The sequence below is a fragment of the Pogoniulus pusillus genome, chromosome 22, assembly GCF_015220805.1.
Source record: "Pogoniulus pusillus isolate bPogPus1 chromosome 22, bPogPus1.pri, whole genome shotgun sequence".
In the NCBI taxonomy this organism is placed as follows: Eukaryota; Metazoa; Chordata; class Aves; order Piciformes; family Lybiidae; genus Pogoniulus; species Pogoniulus pusillus.
Genome location: NC_087285.1, coordinates 11990869 through 12015159, shown reverse-complemented (window position 1 = coordinate 12015159; position 24291 = coordinate 11990869). Strand labels below are relative to the sequence as shown.

Below are 24291 nucleotides of genomic sequence, written 5' to 3'. Positions count from 1 at the left end.
GAAGTACAAACATCTGAAGGTCTTAGATGGGGGCAATTTAAGTAGATTTGAGTCAATATGTAGTTTGCACATATATGACCTGTTTGCAGTTTGCTTTTCCTGACTGGCTGCAGGCTGACACACTTGGATGTATTTGTAAGTGCACTGAATTAGTTGTGCTTTGACACTAGAGTTGTGCCAGCTTTTCCCATTTGCAGACTTGATGTACTATTTTTATTTTTTAATTAAAATACAGACACTGGACAAGTATTTTATAATTTGTAAACAGATCTTATTTTGAAAAAAAATATGAAACTATGCTGTAGATAACACAGAGGTTTAATTCAGTGTAACTATACTCATTCTTGCATCACTTACTAATTTTCTATTTTGAGTACATTAATATCTGTGAGATTTTTCAGTCTTTAAAAATAGTTTATGCACAAAATAAAATTTTTTTTAAGCTATGATTAAAAAAAAGGTAACACTAAAGAGGCTAAATTTTATATCTGATCTTTGATTAAAATTTTGCAGCAGCTGCAAAAAGTTATTAAATAGTCACTATTTTTCAGAGTGTAGTATTCAGTGTATAAATAAGTGAAGCTTCCAGATTAGGAAGCTGTATCAGAACTTTAACATGTAATAGCAGTTCCTGGCATTTAACACTATATTTAAATAGGACCACAAAAACTGCTTAGCATTTTTTCAAAGGTGCTTTTCGTATGGAAAATAAAGAGTTGGCTTTCCACATTGGTTTGTATGATAGGAAGGGAATACCTTTTTTTTATCCCTATGACATGCTTTGTTGAAACACAAGTGTAATCAATAATAGTGTTCATAACATCAAGTTATATCTTAGAATAAATGTAATTACAATTAATGTCAGTTTTTAACAATCCTGGTTATGGGCAAACACTAACTGAACAAGCAATACCATAAAAAGAACACATAGACTTCTTTTATATATATGTTTATGTGTGCATATATACATATGTATTTCTGTAGAAAATATAAATAATGTATTTCTGTATTTAATACTGAGATAAAGGAAATCGGGGGATATGAGTTTCTTCCACTATTTATGACTGTGTTGCAGTCATAATAGGAAGAGCAGGAGCTAAAGTTGCTCTAAGGTGGGAATTTGTACAAAGCACGATATTGCAGAAGAGAAGATGAACAGTTACCTTGAGCTATTGCAGTCTGGTAATACATTATTCAACACTGACCTGACTTGATGTATCCCAGTAGAAAGGATGCTCTGGTTTTAGCCTACAAACCCCTCAAAAGTACAGAGTGCGGCTTAACTTCATCTTTAGCTTTATCAGGAGTGCACAAAATAAAAGAACTAAGGACTTAATTACAAAATTATGTCATAGCATGATAGAAACCTCCATTAAGTATTAGTCTTCATTATTACTGATCTAGGTTTTTCAAACAATCCTCCCCACTTAAGTTTTTGTCATAAAAATCCAGCAGTTTTAAGATACAGAAATCATATATTAACACACAAATCAACCCTGAGATCATCCACTAGTGTGTTCAAGGGGCAGTCCTCGCCAGAAGTTAAAGAAATAAACCCCAGAAATGTGGAGATGAAAGTCAACACTCCTCTAACACAGTGTACTCTCCATTGTTTTGATAATTTGCTGTATTCTGTCATGTTACTTACTAACTCAAGACCTTTCTCTTATGCAAACAAAATTCAGAGGTGACTTTGGCATTGCTTAGTTCATTACATTTGTATTTCTTCTTCAGTTCAAGTCAAAAAGAGCACTCCTCATCTGCCTTCTTTATAGAACTCATTCTTGCATGATTTTCCTCTAATCAGTAAGCAATCAGAGCCTTTCAACTCTCTGCATAAATGCTGTCCATCACCTGGCTTTATAGAGAAACCTGTGAAGAAAAAGTCCTTATCCAGAGGCAGAATGGGTAGCGATTTAGGGAGTAAGCTATTCTGTTCTGCATCACTACTTCAACAAAATCATCACTCAGCCATGGCTGGAGTGGTGCTCGAGTACAAAGAATAAAGCTCTGCAGTTCATTTCCAGGCAGCAGTTTGATGCAGGTGATAGCAATTGAGTGTCAGTGAAGTATATTGGAAGTAGAAGGTAGTGACAAAGCACAAATGAGACTCAGACGTGTTTTCTAAGATGCAATTCTTGAAGGTTTAACCAAGAGAAACAAGGAAATCCAAAGAAACCAAAAGCATTCACACAACTGTACAGTAGGAAACAGAATTCCATACATCTTGAGAGTCCTCTTAAATGAGGAAAGAAAAACAACTAAAGGAAAACTAACCAACCAAACAAAACAACAAAACCCCCACACCAACCTCCCAGAAAATCCACTCAAAAGCCAAACTATTCTTAATCCTGTCCAAAACCAAAATATATGGTCTTGCAAACAAAGATGAGGGAAAACCCTAACTTGTATATTTGATGTAGTTATCCAAAGCAAAATAACACAAGGCACTACGGAACTTCATAACATGCAGTTTTGCTATATCACTTTGCAACACATTTAGGCTGTTATCAGACTTCATTGGTTTGTGAAAACAAGATGTGACCTCAATTATGACTAGATTATTTTTCACTCCATAAACAAGAATAATCTCTAAATACTTTTAAGGCACTAAGTTATTTACATGCCTTAAGGAGCAAATAAGCATTCTTTAAGCCAAATATAATTATGTATTCAAGCACTACTGCAAATCTTTTTCTCTTCATGGCATACCTGCTTTGTTTATAATAATATTTTCATAGTGCTAATAGAAATATTTTGTAGTTTAAATAAAACTAACAGTCTGAAACTCTACACTGGGATACTTATATCTGCTATTCCTGTAAATTTAAAAAGCTTTATTACTGTAACTGAATGTCAAATTTGCTTTGGTTAAAAGTAGGAAATTTCAACTGACTCAACTATTAAGACAATGCATAACATTTGCAATCTCATCAGGAAATTATATTCAAGAATTGCTAGTTCCATAAATGAGTCCATGGGAAAGATTGGGTTGTGATGGTGAGACAGAATAGAAGTAATCAGAAATAGACTAATTTTTTATGCAATGATTTGAATTTCACTGGAATTAACTTATTTTAAAAGGCAGAAATACCTTTGTATGAACAAAAAGTTGGGTTTTGATCAATAGATGTAATCATTGTCAAGTAATTTACACATTCTTTATAGGCTAAAACTTGGTATACTTCCACTCACTTCATTTTAGATAAGTAAAAGCCTCTGTTTTCTTTCTAGTCCAGTCTTCACATAAAACCCAGTGTTAACTGCTTGGTATGGGATATCTGCTTGCAAGTCAAGTTGTCTTTTTAAGCTTCATCAGTTTTAAAATTTACCTAAGTACACTTTATTTTGAAACACATCTTAGCTTTCCACTTACAAGGTGCTACTGAGTTACACCAGATCAGCTACACAGCCTGAAGGAGTAGCTGAATAAGTATTAATAAAGAGTATTTTTAGTGTTATGAATACAAACATGAGAAACTCAGAGTGCAGCCTCTGAATTACCTACTGATCTATTGAATTGATTCCTGTACTACATGCTGCCAGGAGCAAGATTTCATTTTTGTTATGTGATTCAATCCAAAACAGAAAAAATAAAACATTATTACAACACTAAAGAGAAAAATACTCAGTTGCATTCAATCTCTTGATGTGAGGAAGAGCTTGTGAGCAGGGTGGTATGTGATTGTGGTGTCTTTCATGAATGAGATTCTACTAATGGGAGCCAGGGCTTGAAATAAGGACTAAAAGCAAGATACTTCCTTATCTTCATTCCTGTTAAATGCAGACCTAGCATGGAATTGCCTTTGGATTTTTTAAAAATCTAACTTCATTTAATTCTATTTCTAGGTAAGTTTTGGTTAAAGGCGTAAACTACTGAATCACTCAGGCAGAGTAAGAGTTCATCAACCCCAATAATGGTTAACATTTCAGAGTACAGCAACCATAGCATTCTTGTTTCCACAATATTACTTCTCAGTTTAAGAAATAAGCAAATCACTCTTGTAGTCTGGAATTTGGTGTCAGTCAAATGTATATGCTTAAGGTATAATCTATATAAAGGTTATGTCTTATGAAAGTCCTTTTCTCATAAGGTGGCCAGAGCTTTTGCTGTCAGAAGCCCTGGTACATGTCTGACAGCTGAAGTCAGTCTTTGTGCTTTAAGTAGTAACTAAAGATTCTTCAGGTACATTTTTCTTTGCTGCTTTGCATGACAAAGCAGTAAGTTATGCCATTATTACTTTATACTGATGTTACTTATAACACCGTACTATTAGGTTAATTCTACTGAAGCAGACTAAGACCAAAGTGAAAGGAAATGACAGAATAAATAGAGCCATATATAAGAAGCTGTTCTAAATACTAAACTTTAAACCTATGTGATAGCTCAGTTGTAATAGTTCTATATTACTTAAATTTTATATGGATCAACTCACTACAAAAATTACATAAATCCATTCACCATAGACTGAGATGCCTTAAAAAGACAGTTAAAGAAAAGCAGTGTCTGCAGCTTCCAGTAATTACATGAATTAAGGCAAATGTATCCTTAAATGCTACACTTAGGAATGTCTATTACATTACTTTTTTTTTAAGAATGGAGACAAAACCCAAACCATCCTTTTTGTGCCCTGTGAAGGCAACACAAAGAGATTATAACAGGACAAACCCTTAGGGGTGCAGGAACTTAGAAGACAGAAAGAGCAGAGATGTCTTTGTAAGGAGCTCTATATACAGTGTACCTATTTGTACTTCTATTCTGCTGGCAAACGAGGATTCTGTATCAGAAAATCACTTTCTGTGTTTGAGATCTCTTCATTAGCAGTTCTTTACAGAGCAGTCACAAGAGTATTATTGTGTGCTTGAAAGAAATTGGAACCACTGAGTAAACGTGCTGTGTTCAGGAACAATAAGCAGCAAACAAAGGTAAGTGAGTTTAAAACACAAGTTCCAGCTGCACTAGAAGTTAAAATCCATACGAGTCCAATATCCTACCTTTATTTTAAAAATGGAAAGTAATTTATTCATTGACAAGATATCATTTCCCTGAGAGATGAAATGCATAGCTTATGAAAAGACAATGAATCTTCTTGGTATTATTTAAATATAGTGCTGTTTTTCCTGTGGAGAGCAAGATGAATCCTTAGCTTTTCATGTCACAACAAGGAAAAAAGAGGAAAAAAAAACCCATTATTTATGTATATATCTATCCCTATCTTAACTGTTATGCATTATCTGTTACTAGAAATTGTATCATAAGGTACCTCTAACACTGCCAATGAACTTTCCTCCATTAGCACCACATGTCCTCAGTTACCATGCTGCTTCTGTCCTTACATTTACTTCATTTGCTATCGAGTTCTAAACAGGAGATAAACAACTTTAAATAGCATAATGAGCAAAGACATTACAAGTTTTCATGGATTAGAAAGAAGCCATTTACAAACCCTGTGTTTCTAAACAAATGCCAATCCAGTGTGTATCTATTCACAGAAAAGGAGAAGTTTGTGAAACTCAGTGATCAGATCCAAATACAGACATTTACAGTAAATCAATATTAATTCATTTTTACATAACCTCATACATGGCTCAGATCAACTAGATGTTGCCACTTTGGTCTTAGAATACAGCACAAATGGCTTAAAGGTACTTTTCCACAACAGCTTCTTCAACAGTGTATTTCTACCTTTTCACTTTTTGCTTTAAAGTGCTTATGATGTTCCTGTAATTTATAGAGCTTTTATTTACCTTATAGACACGCTTGTGTTCATCTGTTGTTTCAGTGTATAGAATGAAGGACCCATAACGCACAGTTTATTGATTGCAATGCTAGTTTGCTGGAACTCAGACAGTCTTTCGGGTCAATAAGAGCGTTGGTGCACTTAACTAGAGTTATTTTCTGTACTGTATGTGCCAGGCAAATACACAGATTAATTAACCTTATGACAAAGTAATTATGCAGAAAGTGTAGTATTTAAAGGAAATGTTTCCAGTCAGAACAGTGGCATGGGCAAAATATGGTGAGAAGCCTCTAAACACCTCGCCATGCTACAGCTGGATTAACAATTGTAATTAAACTCCCTAATGCTGTTTGTTTTAAAACCTTACATATAAAAAGTGAAAACTGACCTGTGGTTCAGGAGAAGACAACTGGGAGGAAAAAAGGATACTTTTCAACATAAAGGAAAAAAATTAATGTATACTATTTTGCTGTAAAAAATGAACTGTTTACAAGATTGTCAGAAGCATAATATTTAAATATAGTAAGGCTACCTAGTTTTACTACTGTGACTGTATGTTTTATTATGCAGCCTGTAAAAGTGTATTCAAGTATGTCATGAAGCATTGGAGTCAAAAGTTCAGCACTTGGATATCATCTGATTTTCAGTCTTGTTGAGTTCCCAGTCAGCCATCAAATTAGATCGAGATAAATTGGGTCTGAATAATACCCATTAACTTTATTTGATCTCTTTATGACCAGCATGTTCTCACTGGAAATATTTAGAGAAATTTCAAAATGGAATTGTCATTTTCTATTGCTAAGAGCAAAGTGGCTTACTTCAGAAAGAGCCCTGGGTAACTTACTGGCTGCAAATGTCACTTTGAGAACATGCCAAGAAAATGTTTCCTTAAACATGTCTTTTATACCTCATTTTGATCTACTTGGCATTCATTTTGCACATTTCTTAACCAAACCACTTCACACCTTAGGTTTACTTACTGTCACTCCAGAGAAAACCCTTTTGTAGCTACTGTTTATCAGAATCTATGATCTAATGTTATTAGCACCATGACAGCTTAACCCTGCAGTTCATTACCAACCAGAAAGTGAATCTGCCTGAAAAAATATCAGTTGTCTCTTTTCTAAGCTTAAGTTAAATTGCTGTAGCCTTCGTGTTGGCAGGATACTTTCTATAGCTGAGCATATTCTATGATTCTATATTTATAGTCAATTCACCTGAATTGCAAAACTTATCAGACACATTTTTTTCTTGCTTCTGTCTCCATAGTGATTCTAATATGTCTCCATAATATGTTTTCTTGTACCTAATATGTCTCCATAATGTCAATTAATGTGACAGAAAATTAATTTTCTGCAGCCATCATAGAATTACAGAATCATAGAATGGTCTGGGTTGGAAGGGGCCTCCAAAGGTTGTCGAGTCCATTCCCACTGCAGCAAACACAGAATCATAGAATCATAGAATCAACCAGGTTGGAAGAGACCTCCAAGATCATCCAGTCCAACCTAGCACCCAGCCCTAGCCAGTCAACTAGACCATGGCACCAAGTGCCTCATCCAGTCTCTTCTTGAAGACCTCCAGGGACAGTGCCTCCACCACCTCTCTGGGCAGCCCATTCCCATTCCATCCTCAGCTAGATCAGGCTGCCCAGAGCCCTGTCAATCCTCACTTTGAATATCTCCAGAGATGGTGCCCAAATCACCTCCCTGGGCAGCCTGTTGCAGTGTTCCATGACCCTCGTAGTAAAGAACTGTGCTGGCTAAGGGCCAGAAGCTACCCAATACCAGAGGACAGAAATGATATTTAGTCCTTCTGGGGAGTAAAAATAGAAGTGCTGCACACTGATTGGAAGTTTAAAGCACATATGTACAGAAGGCATTCTGGCAGAAGGAACACATTCACAGCCTAGGACAAGCTTAGCAGATAAAAACCCTCTAGAATGCTCTCCCATCTGACCTCAGCAGGCCTGAGAGTAGGCCATAACTGCCCTCCCCGCCTCGGCAGGCCTCAAGACGCATCACAGTATCACAGTATCACAGTATTATTAGGATTGGAAGAGACCTCATAGATCATCAAGTCCAACTCTTTACCACAGAGCTCAAGGCTAGACCATGGCACCAAGTGCCACGTCCAATCTTGCCTTGAACAGCCTCAGGGACGGCGACTCCACCACCTCCCCGGGCAGCCCATTCCAGTGTCCAATGACTCTCTCAGTGAAGAACTTTCTCCTCACCTCCAGCCTAAATCTCCCCTGGCGCAGCCTGAGGCTGTGTCCTCTCGTTCTGGTGCTGGCCACCTGAGAGAAGAGAGCAACCTCCTCCTGGCCACAACCACCCCTCAGGTAGTTGTAGACAGCAATAAGGTCACCCCTGAGCCTCCTCTTCTCCAGGCTAACCAATCCCAGCTCCCTCAGCCTCTCCTCGTAGGGCTGTGCTCAAGGCCTCTCCCCAGCCTCGTCGCCCTTCTCTGGACACGCTCAAGCATCTCAACGTCCCTCCTAAACTGGGGGGCCCAGAACTGAACACATGTTCTCTGCCAGCTAGAAGCTGTGTCCCCCACACACCATGAGATGAGTAGGAAAGCCGCGCGGGAGGAGAGGAGAGGCGAAGGGAGGAGGAGAGAGATCTCAGCTAGGCACTGCTTTGTAAACTGCCATACCAGACAACAGAATAGAACGACAATGGTACAACAGGCTGGGGTGACCAGGCCTGTCCCTTGGGACTCTATTTCTATTTGGAGGACTTTGTCTCTGTGGTCTTTCTTAAAGTGCAAATAGCCCAAACTACTACAAGAACCTGTTTCTAACATCCAATCTAAATCTGCTCCTCTCTAGTTTGAAACCATTGCTCCATGTCCCCTCACTATAGGCCTTTGTAAACAGACTCTCTCTGTTCTTCTCCTAGGCCCTCTTCAGGTATCAGAAGGGTGCTATTAGGTCTCCCTGGAGCCCCCTCTTCAGGCTGAACAACCCCAGCTCAGCTCCCTCAGCCTGTCCTCGTAGCAGACCTGCTCCAACCCTCTCACCATTTTTATGGACCTCTTCTAGACCCACTCCATCAGGTCTGTGTCCTTCCTATAATGACCTCCAGACCTGGATGCAGTACTACAGGTGAGGTTTAGCCAGGGCAGAGCAAAGTGGCAGAATCTCCTTTTAGGATCTGCTGGCAATGCATCATTTGATGCAGCCCAGGATGTGACTTGCTTTCTGGGCTGCAGTCACACAGTCTGCTCGTGTCCAGCTTCTTGTCCATCAGCACCTCCAAGTCCTTTTCCACAGGGCTGCTTTCTATCACCTCACCCCAGTCTGTATTGATACTGAGGATTGTTCTACCTCAGGTGCAGAACCCTGCACTTGCTCTTGTTGAACCTAATGAGGTTCACCTGGGCCCGCTTCTCCAGCTTTTCAAGGTCCCTCTGGATGCCATCCTGTCCCTCTGGCATGTCAACACCACCACTCCGCTTGGTGTCATCTACAAACTTTCTGATGATGTATTCAATCCCTCTGTCTATGCCACTGATAAAAATATTAAACAGCACAGGTCCGAGTACAGACCTCTGAGGAGCACCACTTGTCACTGCTCTCCATCTGGACTTCCACATCTTTATGCAGAGGTTAAACATTCCCAGTATGTGGATGTAAGGACAGTGAAAATAGAATATTTTCATGTGAATTCCTGAAGTTGGACTTGAGTATAAAAGGGTGGGGAAGGGGCAGGAAGGAAATTAGGGGAGAATGAGGGCATCATAACCATCGTCAACACCAAATAAAAAGCAGGAAAACCACCAATATCAAACAGGCCAAGTTCATGAAAGTCTGGTATCTACTCAACAGCATTGCAGAATAATGTCTTTTACCATCTCACATAATACTTCTGCAGAGTGACTTTCCCTACCATCGTAAGAATGGAGCAGACACAGGCAATGAGCTGTATCATAATGCTAAACTAACTGTGGAGACCTCTTGGCAGTATTGTTCTACCATTTGCAATAAGACAGAGTGCACAAACTCCAGTGTTTCTGAGCAAATCGTCCTGCATTTAATATTTCCAAGCCAAACAAATACTATATGAGAAAATAATTCTCAAGCAATGCCCAAGCACTCCAAGCAATTCAGGTTACTGTGCTGCACATACTTTACACTGAGTTTTATAACAAGAACAGTATTCCTGCTGTAGGCTTGTTGGTCTTGTATTTCCATCTCATTACTTCTATGCAAAGTGTGCAAAAATTGAATTTGCCTCCTAGAAGCCAAAAGCTTGGATGAAAGTCCTACTTTAATTATCAGTAAACAACGTTAGCAGAGCTCAGGAGGCTTCACTCATTTGACTAAAGATAAAAATTTGATAGAGGTGCTTGTTTACATGAGAAGATAACTATGGAAACTCCACTATAATCACACCTTTCAGAGGAATTTTCACTTTGTGGCTCTGTTAAAACAGTGTTAGGTACTGCTATTGCTAGTAAAGATGTGCAAAGACTGAGGGGTAGGTGAGCACCTATCTGCTAGTTCCACTGAGCAGTTCTGAGATATAACTGCCAATTTTTTCAAGGGCTAGACAAAGCAAATTTATTTTGTACATTCATCAGTAAATTCTAATGTAGCATAGGCCACTTTCACTGTATCCTTAATATAGAGGATTTCCCAAAGACTGCAGCAATACCAAGTACCATTGTTTTGTTTCCATAGAGCATGAGAAGTCCATATCGCTTTGGAGGAAGCTGGCTACACAGTTCACCATTTTGCTTCCCACGGTACAAGAGAAAATTGTGGAAGTCTTCAAATCTAATTTCTGCATGCTCCTGAATTACTCACAAGTAACCATAATCACTCTTGTAATCAGCTCTAAGCTTTTGTTTCTTTCTCCACCTGACATAGCTTTTGTTATGCAATTCTGAAACCTTGCATTTCTGTTAAAACTTTAAGATGAGACTATCAATGAGAATACAATGGTCCATGTCAGCTTAGACTTGTATTACAATAGCAATTTGAACATACTGTAATGACAGGGAGCACCAGATGGTACAGTTACAGGTAGTATTACTAATTCATTTTCAGTTATGAACGATCTATTTACTTTAACAACCTAAAATGTAACTCTATCAAAATGTTACTAGTAAATGTAACCAGATTATGCAGGTCACTTTGTTTTAAAGGAAAATGGAAGTGTTTTCTGTTTGTTGGTTGCTTGTTTTGCTCTACATTTTTAGTGGATGTAGTTTTAGCTCCCCCCTCTCCAAGCCAATAAACTAATGTTTGTACTATACCTCTTGATTTAAAAAAAAAGGAAGAAGAAAGAAAAGAGCTATGCCTGCATTCTGCTGATGAACATCTGTTCAAGACAGTTTTATGCAAATTTATGTTTCTCATTTAATTTGCTGGGTGGGCTCAACATCACTGAATCCTATCCCTGTGGGAATACTGTACCTATTGATATTCAAATAGGCTTGTACGGTTCACCCTCTCACCCCATTCAGCATATCCAAATATTGAGAGTTTTCTTCCATCTCTACCACTCTTGTAGCAGCAATGAATGAGAATAAACAGTACCCTTTGTAAAAGTAGCATTGATTATTTCTACAAATTTGATGCAGAAATACAAATTAGTACTCACTTTGGAAGTAAGGAGCTTTACAAACATATACCTTGTAAGATTTAGGTCCAAAGTGCCTGACACATTTTCCTAATGAATCTTTTTACATGGCTTAAAATTACACCAATCACTTTAAAACATTGTATTTTTTTAGCTCTGTCCTTTTTTACAACAGTAATTACTTTTAGTAATAGATTTTTCAGAAGACATTTCAAGATAAGCTATTTAATTTTACATCATTCCTGTGAGGTAATTGGAGGTGTTTGGGGTATTTTTGTTTTGGAGGGTTTTACTAATTTGTGACAAAACAAAGATGGCAGGGTTACCAGCTCAATATGACAGTCATCACTGGATGCACTGGAAAATTCCAAACCTCATTAATTTCTTTTAAGGTTATATGTACAACTCAGCTGACATAAGGCATTCAGAATTACTGCTTTTAAAGATCACAGTGCAACTTTGCAAGGTCACCAAGTCAAGAAAGAGCAAAGCTGAGAATTTTTGAGTTTCCTTTTCTGTAGCATGTTGTATAGTTACTCATAGACTAACAATAACCATGCAAGGAACTCTAAGTGCCATACAACTGCAACATAAAACACTTTGCAGAGCAGTGAGATCCACCTGCTTTTCTTTTAGCTGGAATTTTCCAACCTACTTTTGTGTATTCAGCAAAACTCAAATTTCTCTTTTAAAGAGGCAAAGGATTGCACCTACCCAATAAAGTATTTACTCAAGCATTTAAAGAAGTGAAGAGCAAAGACACAATTTATAACCACAGACACAGGTATAGCAATCTGGAGCAAATTTTCAGTTACCAGAAGGAAACCAGTAAGATATAGGACGTTAGCATGCTGCTGAAATATTGAATAGTACATGCTACTAGGATTGAGAGTATTTAAATATATTTATTTATGTCTTCAGAATTGCAACTATGACCTTGAGAAGTTCATGATCTCTCTGGATTTTCCAGCTGGAGTTTCCACACAATAATAATTTCTCTCTTTTCTACATATTGGAAACTATTCAAATCAAGGTCTGCCCTATTACATGCTTATTACAGCAAAAAATCACCAACTAAGTACCAAAGCCCTCTTTGTTCTCAGAGTTTCCATGATATGTAACTATACTATGACTAATCAGAGTATTCCAAACCATGCAAGTCAACATCAGGAGACACTCTATCTTACTAAAGAGAAAGTCAGGAGCCTCTTCATCCCACTTATTCTGCAATTGGTGAACATTCATCTACCTCACCGTGGGTAGAAACACCTCTCACTTTCAGAAGATATGGTATTTTTATGCACACACTTATATGCAGCTGTTATTAAGAATGCAGTCACATCATTTTTTATTCTAATAGTGGGAGTACATAATCAGTTCAAGTGCTGCACTAGTAAGGAGAATTCAAGACAAATTATAAGTCATAGATAATTACTATTAATAGAAAATATGCCTCAAGGAGAATGGAGTTATTAGATAAACATCACTGCAGTGCTTAGTAGCTCAGGAGTGGATAATAGAAAGGAGAATGAGTTGCTTTGGGATTCCTCCATTCTAGTAGTTGGTGAAGATAAATTTTTTAACCCTTTCTGTTCCTAGCCACACAAAGGAGGATTTAATTTCAGGAGAATCAGGAAAAACTACAGAACAGTGCCACCATGAAACAGTGTGATATTTGGTATTGTTGCAGGAAAGCTAATATCTCCTCAGCTAAAGCAAAGACTCACTCTTAACTGTTGCACACACTTCCTTCTGCCCCAACTGATCCTGGTTGAACTTCCTCTACAGCAAGAATTAATCATCAAAAGCAAGATTTTGTGTATATCACCTAGCTGCTTTAGATATGAACTTGCATAGAAGGGACATAATTTACTTGCTGTGTTAAGTATAAAACTGTGCCCTGTATAAAAAGAAATCTCTCTAAGCCTCTCAGTCCTATTTCAGCTGGACTAGAGACTGTCATCCTACTGGATGGCAAATACTTTTCATTTAGGGTTAAAAACCAAACAACCAAACCAAACCAAACTAGAAGAAAGATCCTTTCATCTTGAGAAGTGATTATTGAACCACTTGATTTACTTGATACAATTTTAGTATACTCTTTGATAGACCCCCATGTCCTCCAAACATCTGGTGGCTGGTTTCCTTTAACAGGACTCTGAGAAGGATTACCTTTAAAGTCCCATGAAGCAAAGTTGTATCAATGCAGCCTGTTTTTCATCCCTAAAGTAGCTGGCTGTTGTAGCACACTATTGGAACACCCCCTGCAGTGGGAGACAAGAGGCCAGAATAGCAATGCTTTTAACAACCTGGAAAAATCCCAAATCAATAGCTTACTAACACATACCCTGAAGTGTCTCAGTGCTAACAAGGAACAGATTATTAACCTGACACATCAAAAGGTTTTCTAATGACTGCCTCTTTTCTATATTGTCCAAATTTTTGGAAAAGAAAAAAAACATTTGCTTGTTTAAAAACCCTTTTACAGAGACAAAGATGAAAGAGATCACTGCAATATTTCTTTTTCTACATCGAGCATATCTAGCTATATCATGAATCCTTCTCCTTTCTGTAACTAAAAGAAGCAACATTTTCTCCAGATATTTTCCAAAATTACCTGCAGTTGTTTTAGACTGATCACTTTGTGCTGTTTGAAACCAACATATTTGCTGTAAACAAGAAAGATTTTCTTCATTGTGGCCTCTGTCAAATGAGAAGAAAAAGGAAGGCAAAGCAGAAAGATGAGGACTGAGGAATCTGAGTATAGGCTTTTTTGTAAGATACAGAGAGGCTACAACATGATCCTGTACACAGGAGGATGACTTTGGCAAGCAGCACCCACCATGAATTGCTCTGTATGTTGTTCAGCTGGAGTATACAGTGCAGGATTATGCATAAAGAAGTTCTTTTCTGCTTACAACTCTACTCTTAAAATATTTCCAATATTTTTGGCAGTCAATATTCCTCACACTATAATTCTTGATAAATTAGCCTGATTTCACACTGATTTTCAGTTAAAGACTGTAAGAGAAATGTTGTCTGGCATTTTTCAGTCTCTATGTCCATTTTCCATGGAAAATTTCCTTGGCTTACAAGTATTTCATGTTTCACAGAATGCTGACATTTTAGCAATTTACAAACCCCATTCAGTGTGATTTTTGCAAAAGCAGAGGACTAGGTAATTGTAGAAAATTGATCATTATATAGGACATCTAGGAAAAGCAGCATTACAAGTGTTCATGCTCGGAAAAATGAAACCATTGTTTACAGCATTGTTGATCTGCAGCTCACAGAGTGATGCCATAAATGCCTAAGAACAGCTATTTCCCACCTGATCCTCTTTTGAATATTGTCTTTTTTTTTTTTTTCTCTCTCAAAAAGTACAAGGGGGAGGATGCATAGCCTCCTTGAATCACAAGTACTTACAAATTGCTTTTCTCACCCCTGAAATTTCTCATAAAACTTTTGCTCTTCCTGTTCAATCCACCTCTGAAGCTGGACAGAGTGCCAACTGCATCAGCTGGGACAGAAGGGAGCTGATTCCTGTGGGACACTGGCCTGTGCAGGTCTGTTAGGAGCTAAGGAGTAGCACACAGGCAGCAGCAACTTGAGAACTGGCATAAGCACCATCTTATGTGTTTTGCAAGTGAAAAAGTCCCCATGGGAGTTACACCATGTACCACACTCTGTGTAACTGCTTGTTTGAGTCCCTCTCACATTGCATGTGACTCCTTAGACACAGTAATATGGCTTTTATCAACAGAAGCTCACAGACACTTAACTGCCCTGTTGTGTTGAACAGCAGTGCCAGGTTTGTCACAGTTGGATCACCCTCTGTGTAAAGCCATGTCTCAGAAGGGACATCTGTGAACTCAAGTGGGAGGCGATGACGGACCTCTCCTGCCAGCTGGCTGAGGGGCAGCATGGATGTCAGCTGCGAAACATCTGTTCTTCCACCTGCAAGAGTCAGGGTGGCAAGCTGCTTTTAGAGCAGTGGGGGAATGATACAAATGTATATTTTCTAATTATGCAATTGCACTTTTCTGACTGTTTTCCATTTGTGAAAGCAAAGCTGGCACAACTAGAAGCTTCATGTCACTAATGTACACATGGATTAAACTGAAGTCTGCATTACAGAACAGAAACAATTCTCAACCACTACTCACTGTAATGACGAGTTATGATATCCAGTACTTTGACACAAAGAAACTTCATAGTGCTGTTACAGAGAAGTAATGTCACAAGGAAATATTTAAAGTCAAAGGCTAGACTCATTCATACAGATTTGTTGTCCTCTTATAAGCCACAGCAATCAGAAGGTTCATGATAGTACATGAATTAGGAAATCAAGTAGCTTTATTTAGTTATTGAAGTTATGCCAGAGCAGGCCTAGGACTACACCACTGTTTGTTGCCTTCACTGGCCACAAACAAACCTGGCCAGAAATTTCATAGTGCTCTGCTCTACATAATTATACTTTTAAATCCTTGACAGCTTGACTTACGAGTAATGACACTGGCTAAGTACATAAATAGGTACTCAAAGTAGAACACGTAACACTTGGGTTTGGTCCTTGCAGGGTGGGTATTCAGAAAAATACAGGGCATTCAGAAACCCTTATTGCAGTTTGGGACCCTGAAATACGTCTCTATATGAAATAGGATAGAAAGTTGTGACAACAAAGACTAGGAAACTTCATCAGTGCTTCTCAAATGTAATACGGCATTCAGATTTACTGTCTGAATAGCATCTGAATAGTCTCAGTTGGTCATTCCTAAAAGTTTTCGTATGAAACTAAATGCCATATTAAAAAACAGTCACATAAATTACCTCCTTCACCCTATTAGTATTAAAAAAAACCCAACATGTTCTGAATAGGTGACACTAAAGTAAGGAAAAGTAATTTTTTGACAGAACATCACATGCCTCTTTCTGCCAGTGTCCTGCTCATGGCTAGTAGACTGAATGTTGTACACAAGTAAAGAAAGTGGAAGGATCTATGTTTTAAAAAGTAAGATAGAATTCATCTGAATCACAGAATCAACCAGCTTGGAAGAGACCTCCAAGATCATCCAGTCCAACCTAGCACCCAGCCCTAGCCAATCAACTAGACCATGGCACTAAGTGCCTCAGTCAGGCTTTTCTTGAACACCTCCAGGTATGGTGACTCCACCACCTCCCTGGGCAGCCCATTCCAATGCCAATCACTCTCTCTGGCAAGAACTTCCTCCTAATATCAAGCCTATACCTGCCCTGGTACAACTTGAGACTGTGTTCCCTTGTTCTGTTGCTGGTTGCCTGGGAGAAAAGACCAACCACCACCTGGCTACAGCCTCCCTTCAGGTAGCTGTAGACAGCAATGAGGTCACCCCTGAGCCTCCTCTTCTCCAGGCTGCACACCCTCAGCTCCCTCAGCCTCTCCTCACAGGGCTGTGTTTCAGGACCCTCACCACCTTCATTGCCCTTCTCTGGACACATTCCAGTATCTCAACATCTCTCTTGAATTGAGGAGCCCAGAACTCTGGACACAGCACTCAAGATGTAGCCTGACCAGTGCTGAGTACAGGGGAAGAATAACCTCCCTTGTCCTACTGGCCACACTAAGACTTAACATTTCTGAATGATCCCTTTTTTGAATCAGAGAGTATCCACAGTCAAATCCACCTTTGGAGTTGGGCTTATCAAAGACTCTTGGAATCAGAGTTTCAGGCTATCAGTGTTTGAAGCTCTGTTTGAAAGGGAGGACAGACAACAATGAAGTGGTGTCAGCAAGACCTTAATATTAAACTTTTCTTTCAGGAAACAAGAAGGAATGTACATATAAAAATAGTTACAGATACTCAGGATTGTTCTGTTGTTGCTTTATGTTGGCTTTCTTAAAGATGGGAATATCTCTTTCAAAATCAATGTTTCAAAAGTGTCCTCAACAAGAGTGACTAAAATTAGAGTGAATAGAACTAGAATAAACACAGTTTCATATTAGTTTTCATCTGTTATTATTTTCAGCTCTCCATTTAACTGTGAATGAACATGAACAGAATCTGTTTCTCTTACTAATGACACAGTCCTCTTACTCTTTCATGTGGGATCACTCAGATTGAAACACACTAATGAGGCTTTCAGAGCTGAGCTCCTATTTCCCACTTTCCTTAAGCATTGCTTCAGAAAGCAGATTTGCTATTCGTGGAAACTCAGAAAAGGAAGAAGCTTTAGAAATGATCACAGGGGAGGTCCAACAAATCATCCTCAGGCTGTATCACTGACTCGTAAAGCAAGGAGGCTGAGGTGGGATGATGGAGGAATAAGTCTGGGCTACCTGCAGCCAACAATATTCCAAGAGCACTTAATGATTAGTTTCTCAAAGGTATACAGCATTCCTTAATTTATACAGAATCAGGGAACTGATGAGTAATAGAGGTTTATGCTACACCTAATTTAGCTTTGACTTCAGCACTTACGATAGGCTGAGGAGACACTATGAATGTCTAAGTAAGTCTTCAGGAGTTCACTTGTATGCAACAATAATAAAGTCCTCTCTCCTGTAAAACAAACCTAAAACCAGTCAGGCAGACACCTTATTATTCCATAACAGGGTTTTGGTCAAGACCAAAATAAAAGTTAGAATAGGACATCTGGTTCTCAGTACTGTCTTAAGACAGCAAATGTAGAAGTATCAGGAACGTAAGCAAGCTCTAACAGTTTTAGTTAAAGAAGCTTTTTTCACTCCTATTCATATACTGGAAATACATTTGAAAATCTACAACAAAGTGATTAGAAATTGAGAAGCTCATAGTAAAAGAAAAAAAAAAACAAACAAATAAATGAGAGAATCAGAAGCATGCTCAGAAAAAGTATTAGAAGAATGCAGTTCTAAAAAAAAAAAAAGAAAATAAAAGAAAAGAAAAAGAAAAGGGTAAAAATAAAACCCTGAAAATATTAACAGGAAGGAGGGGGAATCAAATATTATTCCAAAGCCTTGAGAAGGTGATTTCAAAGAAAACATGGAGACAAATGGAGGACAACATGCATATTAATGAGCTCAAAGCAATTCTCAATTACAGTTCATTATCATTAACCATTTGAAAAGTAAAAACCAGATAAACAACTCGGCCTGCTCTAGCAGGAGTTGAAAATTGGCTGGCAAGAGATGCTTCCCTCTCAGGAATTCTAAGTAAAGGCAAAGAGCCTCTGAATGTAACACTTAGGATTCAGTTCAGATAATGAAAAAGACTTGGAGAAAGGGGAATTGGGTTGCATTATTCAGAAGGACAAAAAGTGAGACCCAAAGACAAACATGCTACTGATAATATTCTGAAGCATTCATTAAATACATCCTCCCATTCTGGTTTGAATTAATACTTCAGTCTGAGCACCAGGTTGCAGTGCAACCCCCTTGACCTCTCCACCTTCTTTTAACCTTATCATCTCACACCCAGTCCTGTTCATTCTGAAATAATGCCCCATCAGCAGGTTTTGGGGTCTGCTGATTATTTTCTTGGTGCTCGCTGCTGTAGAAACCTTCCCTGAAGATTGCTGACAATACAATTCCCATGTAACTGCATACATGCTGGGGATATATTCACAGCACACACATTACAGGTACAATGTCAAGAATTTCTTGACTTGTAAGTATAAAATGAATCTCTTGCCTTGTTGAGATCCTGAAAAAAAGCTATGGAAAGAATAAGGATATCAGAAGGGGAAAATATTTAGAAAATAAAAGAAAACTAAGGCTGGTAGAGGAAATTTCAAAGGCAAAGACTCACCATATTTGCTGTGAAGAATAAAATGTGCTTTATTTGTCACACTGAAGAAATTTTAGAAGGTTTTCATCTTCAGAGCCTACTTTTTTCTTTCTTTCACTTATGCAATTTTATTTTCTTATACTTTTCTTATTTTCAGACTTAGAACTTTCAGTAAATCCTATGTGTTCTTTGCATTCCCCCCCTTTTGAGGTCACAGTTTTTTTCACTCCATTTTATAGAAAGTAGGAAGCCATTTTACTACTCTCCAATTTCTTTAAAACTTTTATAATTGAGGCTTGAGAGAAATTCTTGCAACTGGGTCAGCAGTGGAATCATCAGTGAATTCCTTGATGTTAGGCATATTCATAGCTTTATTAACTTAAACTGCTTTAAAATTTTATTGCCATCCTGCATCTAGTACAGAGGAAATAAAGCATTCATCTAACACTAACTTATTATCATTTCTATGAAGATTTTATTTGTTAATGAAAAGCAGTGAGTTTGTAAATACCATGAGAAATAGAAACCATATGGATTTAATGACACTGCATGATGAAGTTAGCAAGCAAAATATTTGTTCAGAAGTTCCATTTATTTCAGTGGAACAACACAATTCTTGCTCATTGACAAAATTAGGTAATCACTCTGTTCTGTACAGTATGGACTTCATACTGCTGGCATTGTCTACTGCTAGTCAGAATTTTCAAAACAAGTGCTAAGACTTGGAACACAAAGGAACAAACTCACCATTTTGAAACCATTCTTCTAATGAAATGATTAGAAGCAGTGCCCAGTTCTACACGAATACTTCCAGCACCTGTAAGTGAAAATAATTTTATTTTCCTAACTTTTAGTGTGGTGAGCAGGGAATGTACATGTTTGTAGTCATTCAATCATTACATTTGGTCACTAAAATTTAGGAACTGTATCCTGATGTTGAAAAGAATTTGTTAGTTTAAAAACACCATTTCAAGAAATGTTTACACAGCAGCTTCCACGACATACATAAATCTGATTTGCTTTTATTCAGTGTTGGAACACTGTGGGATGCTTCTTTACAAGAAGAATTATTTCCCAAAGCAATCACTCTTTTGTTTTCTTGAAATGCATGTGGTCACTACAGAGTTTGGGAAAACAGAGCAGAAGTAACTACTGTGCATGAGGAACTCCAAACTGTAGGACTTGTTCATTTGTACAGACATCCTTCAAACACTTAAACCAGAGTTAACCTATTATAAGCTCTTTGACTGAGAAGGGCTTTAATGACATTGGTTTTAGCAATTAGCAGTACCTCTCCTGCATTCAAATGTGTTTAAGTAGGCAGAGCTAGGGTAGAAATCAGGGACTAGAGCACACAACTACAAGACCTATTCAAATAACATACTCAGCTTTTAAAGTACCTCCCTATGCACCAAGTCCATGACACTCAGGTTACAAGGTTACTCTCCCAAGCAGAATTTTTTATACAGGATTATCACCATTTCATATTTGTTCATTAAGTGATTTTCTGCTTGATTTGAGTGAAACTTACACAGTTTTCACGTATCTCACTGGCATCCCATATGTTTATGAAGTTTCTTTAACTCTTCATAGGTGCAGTGTGACTTGTATGACTTCTGGTAAACAAGTGATGTGGGGAAATCACAAAACTCTACTAAAACCTAAAAAGAAGCCTCACCAACAGCTACCATTCTCCTATTCTTAAAGTCATTATCATATACAGCATTAGAAACAAAGCAAAACATAAAAACCCCAACACCTGTGATTTATTTTGTATTCATTTCCCTCCTGTAGCTTTGATGAACAAAGTTTACTATTAAAGACATTCTGTGCTTTATTGCTCAATATCACAACATCTCTTTGTTTAATTTCACAAAGTGCTGGGTTGCTCAAAGGCCGTGCAGGAGACTGGACAGACATGAGCTTATACCAATGTGATACATAGAAGGTCAATCCGTTTATTGCAGCTAAGAGTGGCACTTACGTAGTGGATTCAGTACATGCCCACGTACTTTTCATAGGGTCTTGAAACAGAAACATTCTGTGGTTCCCAGGGCTGACCAGCCTGCCCCCCTTCAAGGTCCCCTTACACAGCTCAGCTACAGATAGCAGCTAACTTTCTCAGCTTGTCTGCTAGGCTTCCCAAGGCCGCTTCCCTGCAGCTGTGCTTTTTATCAGAGTGACCTTAGCATTACCCTACCTGTTCTCCTTGGTTTTCAGACTGCTCAATTCTGTTCAAACCCCAGCAACAAAGACATTTCAATGTAGCTTTTACTATTGAAAACTTCTTCCAGACTACCAAGCCAACAAAAGTTTTGCCATTAATTTCAGTAAGTATAAGATGTCAACTTCATATTAAGAAACTTACTTTGCTGATGTGCCAGTAAGCAATGTGATTATGGGGGTATATTACCCATTATCATTTCACTGCATTGCTATTGCAATAAAACATTGGGTTTAGCTAAATGCTTTGATGTCATCAGCATCCATGAAAATGGAGCATAACGAATGTGTGAATGGGAGACCTCTCCAATCTGGAAGTTAATTTGCATGACATTATGACCTTGTTTGCATTGCAGAATATTAAAATATTCCTTTTAGAAAACACTGGCATTTTGAATAGCCAGGAAATGCAGTGCTGAGATCTTAAGAGGTTATTAGTTATATTTCGGCTTCCTCCAATTTTGTCCAGATGGATGTAATAAAAAGGAAAATAGATTCTTATTATGGGAGAAAGACTAGGGTTTTTACTTTGAATATCCAGGAGAACAATGTTAACATGTGTTAAGAGAACAATATTAAGGTATTGTTAGTCCTCCCTGTACTAGTGCACTATGTTTTCAAGTCATATTCATGCTACCATTTTCTCTAAGAATTTATGTTGTTCTGAATAAAATTATCAACTTTATTTCAGCTTTATAAAAAGCTGAATATTGTTGCAGTTATTATATTAATTAATAAATCAGGAACAAATTTGCTTTCATCCAACAGCACAAAAATCTTCTCATGCATAGCTTTAAGAAAGTAGTAATAATTACCCTCAAAGACTACTAAAAGGAGAATAAGCTAGTAGCCAAGCTCTAGCCTTAATTACCACTTGCTTTGGCTTGCAGGGGTCAGGACCAAAGCTGGTGATGGATGTCCTGCTGTCCGTCCCTTCCTAATCGTTGTCTTAAGGCAATCAGGACCAGAGGTGCTCATTTCAGAGCAGTGAATGAGAAGGAAGCCTGTGACCAAGAAAAGGCTGAACTCCGCCAGCTCCTAATGATGGCAGCAGCTGACAACATTCGAATGGCTTGGTTCAGCATGTGCCCTGTCCTGCATAAGATGCTGATAAGCCTGACTTCTCCAACGAGAAAGCAAAGAGATAGCAGATGCACACTCACATTTGGTGTTTGGGGTAAATGATGCACCAAGGTCTTAGTAGAAACTATGCTCCAGAAGTATTAACATCATAAACTCTTCAAATCTATATATCATGTCATTGCATATGACTATAGAACTGCTAGTATCTGCATTTGGGAATTCATCACAACATTCAGGAATGCCCAGCCTCTAGACTGGCTGTTTGAGAAGCATTCATTCACAGCACACCATGAAAAAATGATTCTATTTTTGCACTTAGGTGAAGCACTCCAAACTCTACTCCAAAAATGGACATAAATATCCTTAAGGCAGGAAAAAGATTATCTAAAGGCAATCCACAGCCAATGACTCCTATTTTCACACAGACTTTTCTTCAAAAAGCACCCAAAAGCAACTCTTGTTTGCTGGAAAATTATTCTTATTAAATCACAGTCTGATCTTGTCAAACCCTTAGAGGTGCAGGATCTTTCACTAGCTGGTCATAATGTTCTTGGTTTTCTACTTATTCTTTTGCTTCTATTCTCTCCAATATGCCACCAGGCTGCTCTTAATGAGAATATTCCTGGAATTACACCTGTGAAAGCAGAAACAAGCATAGCCAAAAACCAGGTAGATCAGTATTGGCCCCTGAATTAGAAGGGAAAGGAGAGTCCCTGGCAGGCCCACAAGCACACACAGCCCAGGGACAGGTGTAGGCCTGCCCCTTGTCTGCAGGCTTCACACATCATCTAGACATGTGGTATGCTAAGGCAGTCTGCAATCTCTGATATGCATCCAATCTAAATCCCATGAGAGTCTGACTACACAGTTATTTCACTGTAAAGCAAGTATGTGTTTGCTGTATGCCTTAAGGGAAACGGGTGGACATTTCATTTAGAAATGTAGAAGACAGAAGCTGGAGGAGAAATCTAAAGCTCCTCTCAGAAAGCAGTCCCTATCTGATGATGGAATGGAAGAGTCCCGTTCCACCCCCCACCCCATAGTTATACTAGTGACAAACCTATCAGGGAATGAAGATGCACCAGACTCTGCTTTCTGCTATACTTATTTTCCCTTTTAATCCTGCTGTGTTTTTCTTTCCCTGTGCTTCCTGCTTTTGCTGCCATGTAGACTATCTAGATCTTGTCCAAACTGCGAATGTCATACCTATTTGACTCTGATAATCTCTTGGTTCCTAAGGAAGTACAGAGTCTAGGCTGTATTCCCTGATCCTTACCTTAGAGACACCATCATGTGCTAATTGGATGCAAAATGAAAAAAAAAATAAATCAAAAAACCCAGGAAACAAACAAACAAACAAAACACAAACCCCAAAAGATAACTTCATTTTCATAAGACATTGCCAAAGTCACAGAATCAGGAGTTTTCATTTAAAGGGAAAAAGAAAAAAACTTCTCTATTTTCTATGGGCACAGAGATGAGTTCTGAAATTTTTGCAGAAGTTTTCTGCACTGGCTGACAACTTGTACCAGCAGGTGTGAATTGATGTCAAAAGTGATAAATTCAAACCATGCTGCCACACACAGTCACTACCTTTGAGGACTGCTAGGTGCATAGCAGGAGTAACCAACCGCTGTAGACTCCTGCCTGTATCTGAAAGAAACAGGAGGTGCGGTTCACAGCATATCTAAAAGTGCTGGTTCCCCCCCCCCCCCCCATCATCTCAAGAGAACTGCAACCTTTATCTCCACTCTTGTGTGGCCTGCTTACTTGTAGCACAAGGGACTGGAGGATTGGCATGTCATTTTTCACCATGACTTGCAGATACTTACGCCCAACTAAATAGTGGCAGTGTGTCCTGCAGTTCAGGCATAATCTACTGGACCCATTCAAGCATATATCATT

The 24291-nt window shown here is 38.3% G+C and overlaps 1 long non-coding RNA gene across 2 annotated transcripts in view; it reads right to left on the bottom strand.

Annotated features, from left to right (window-relative positions):
- Positions 1 to 24291, bottom strand: part of LOC135185206 (uncharacterized) — a 26581-nt gene extending 2290 nt beyond the window's left edge. For both annotated transcript variants that reach the window (XR_010306397.1, XR_010306396.1), the window contains exons 1-2: positions 24219 to 24291; positions 19828 to 19897 (exon numbers count right to left, since the gene is read on the bottom strand). This is a non-coding gene — a long non-coding RNA (uncharacterized LOC135185206). The remainder of the gene's footprint in view (positions 1 to 19827; positions 19898 to 24218) is intronic.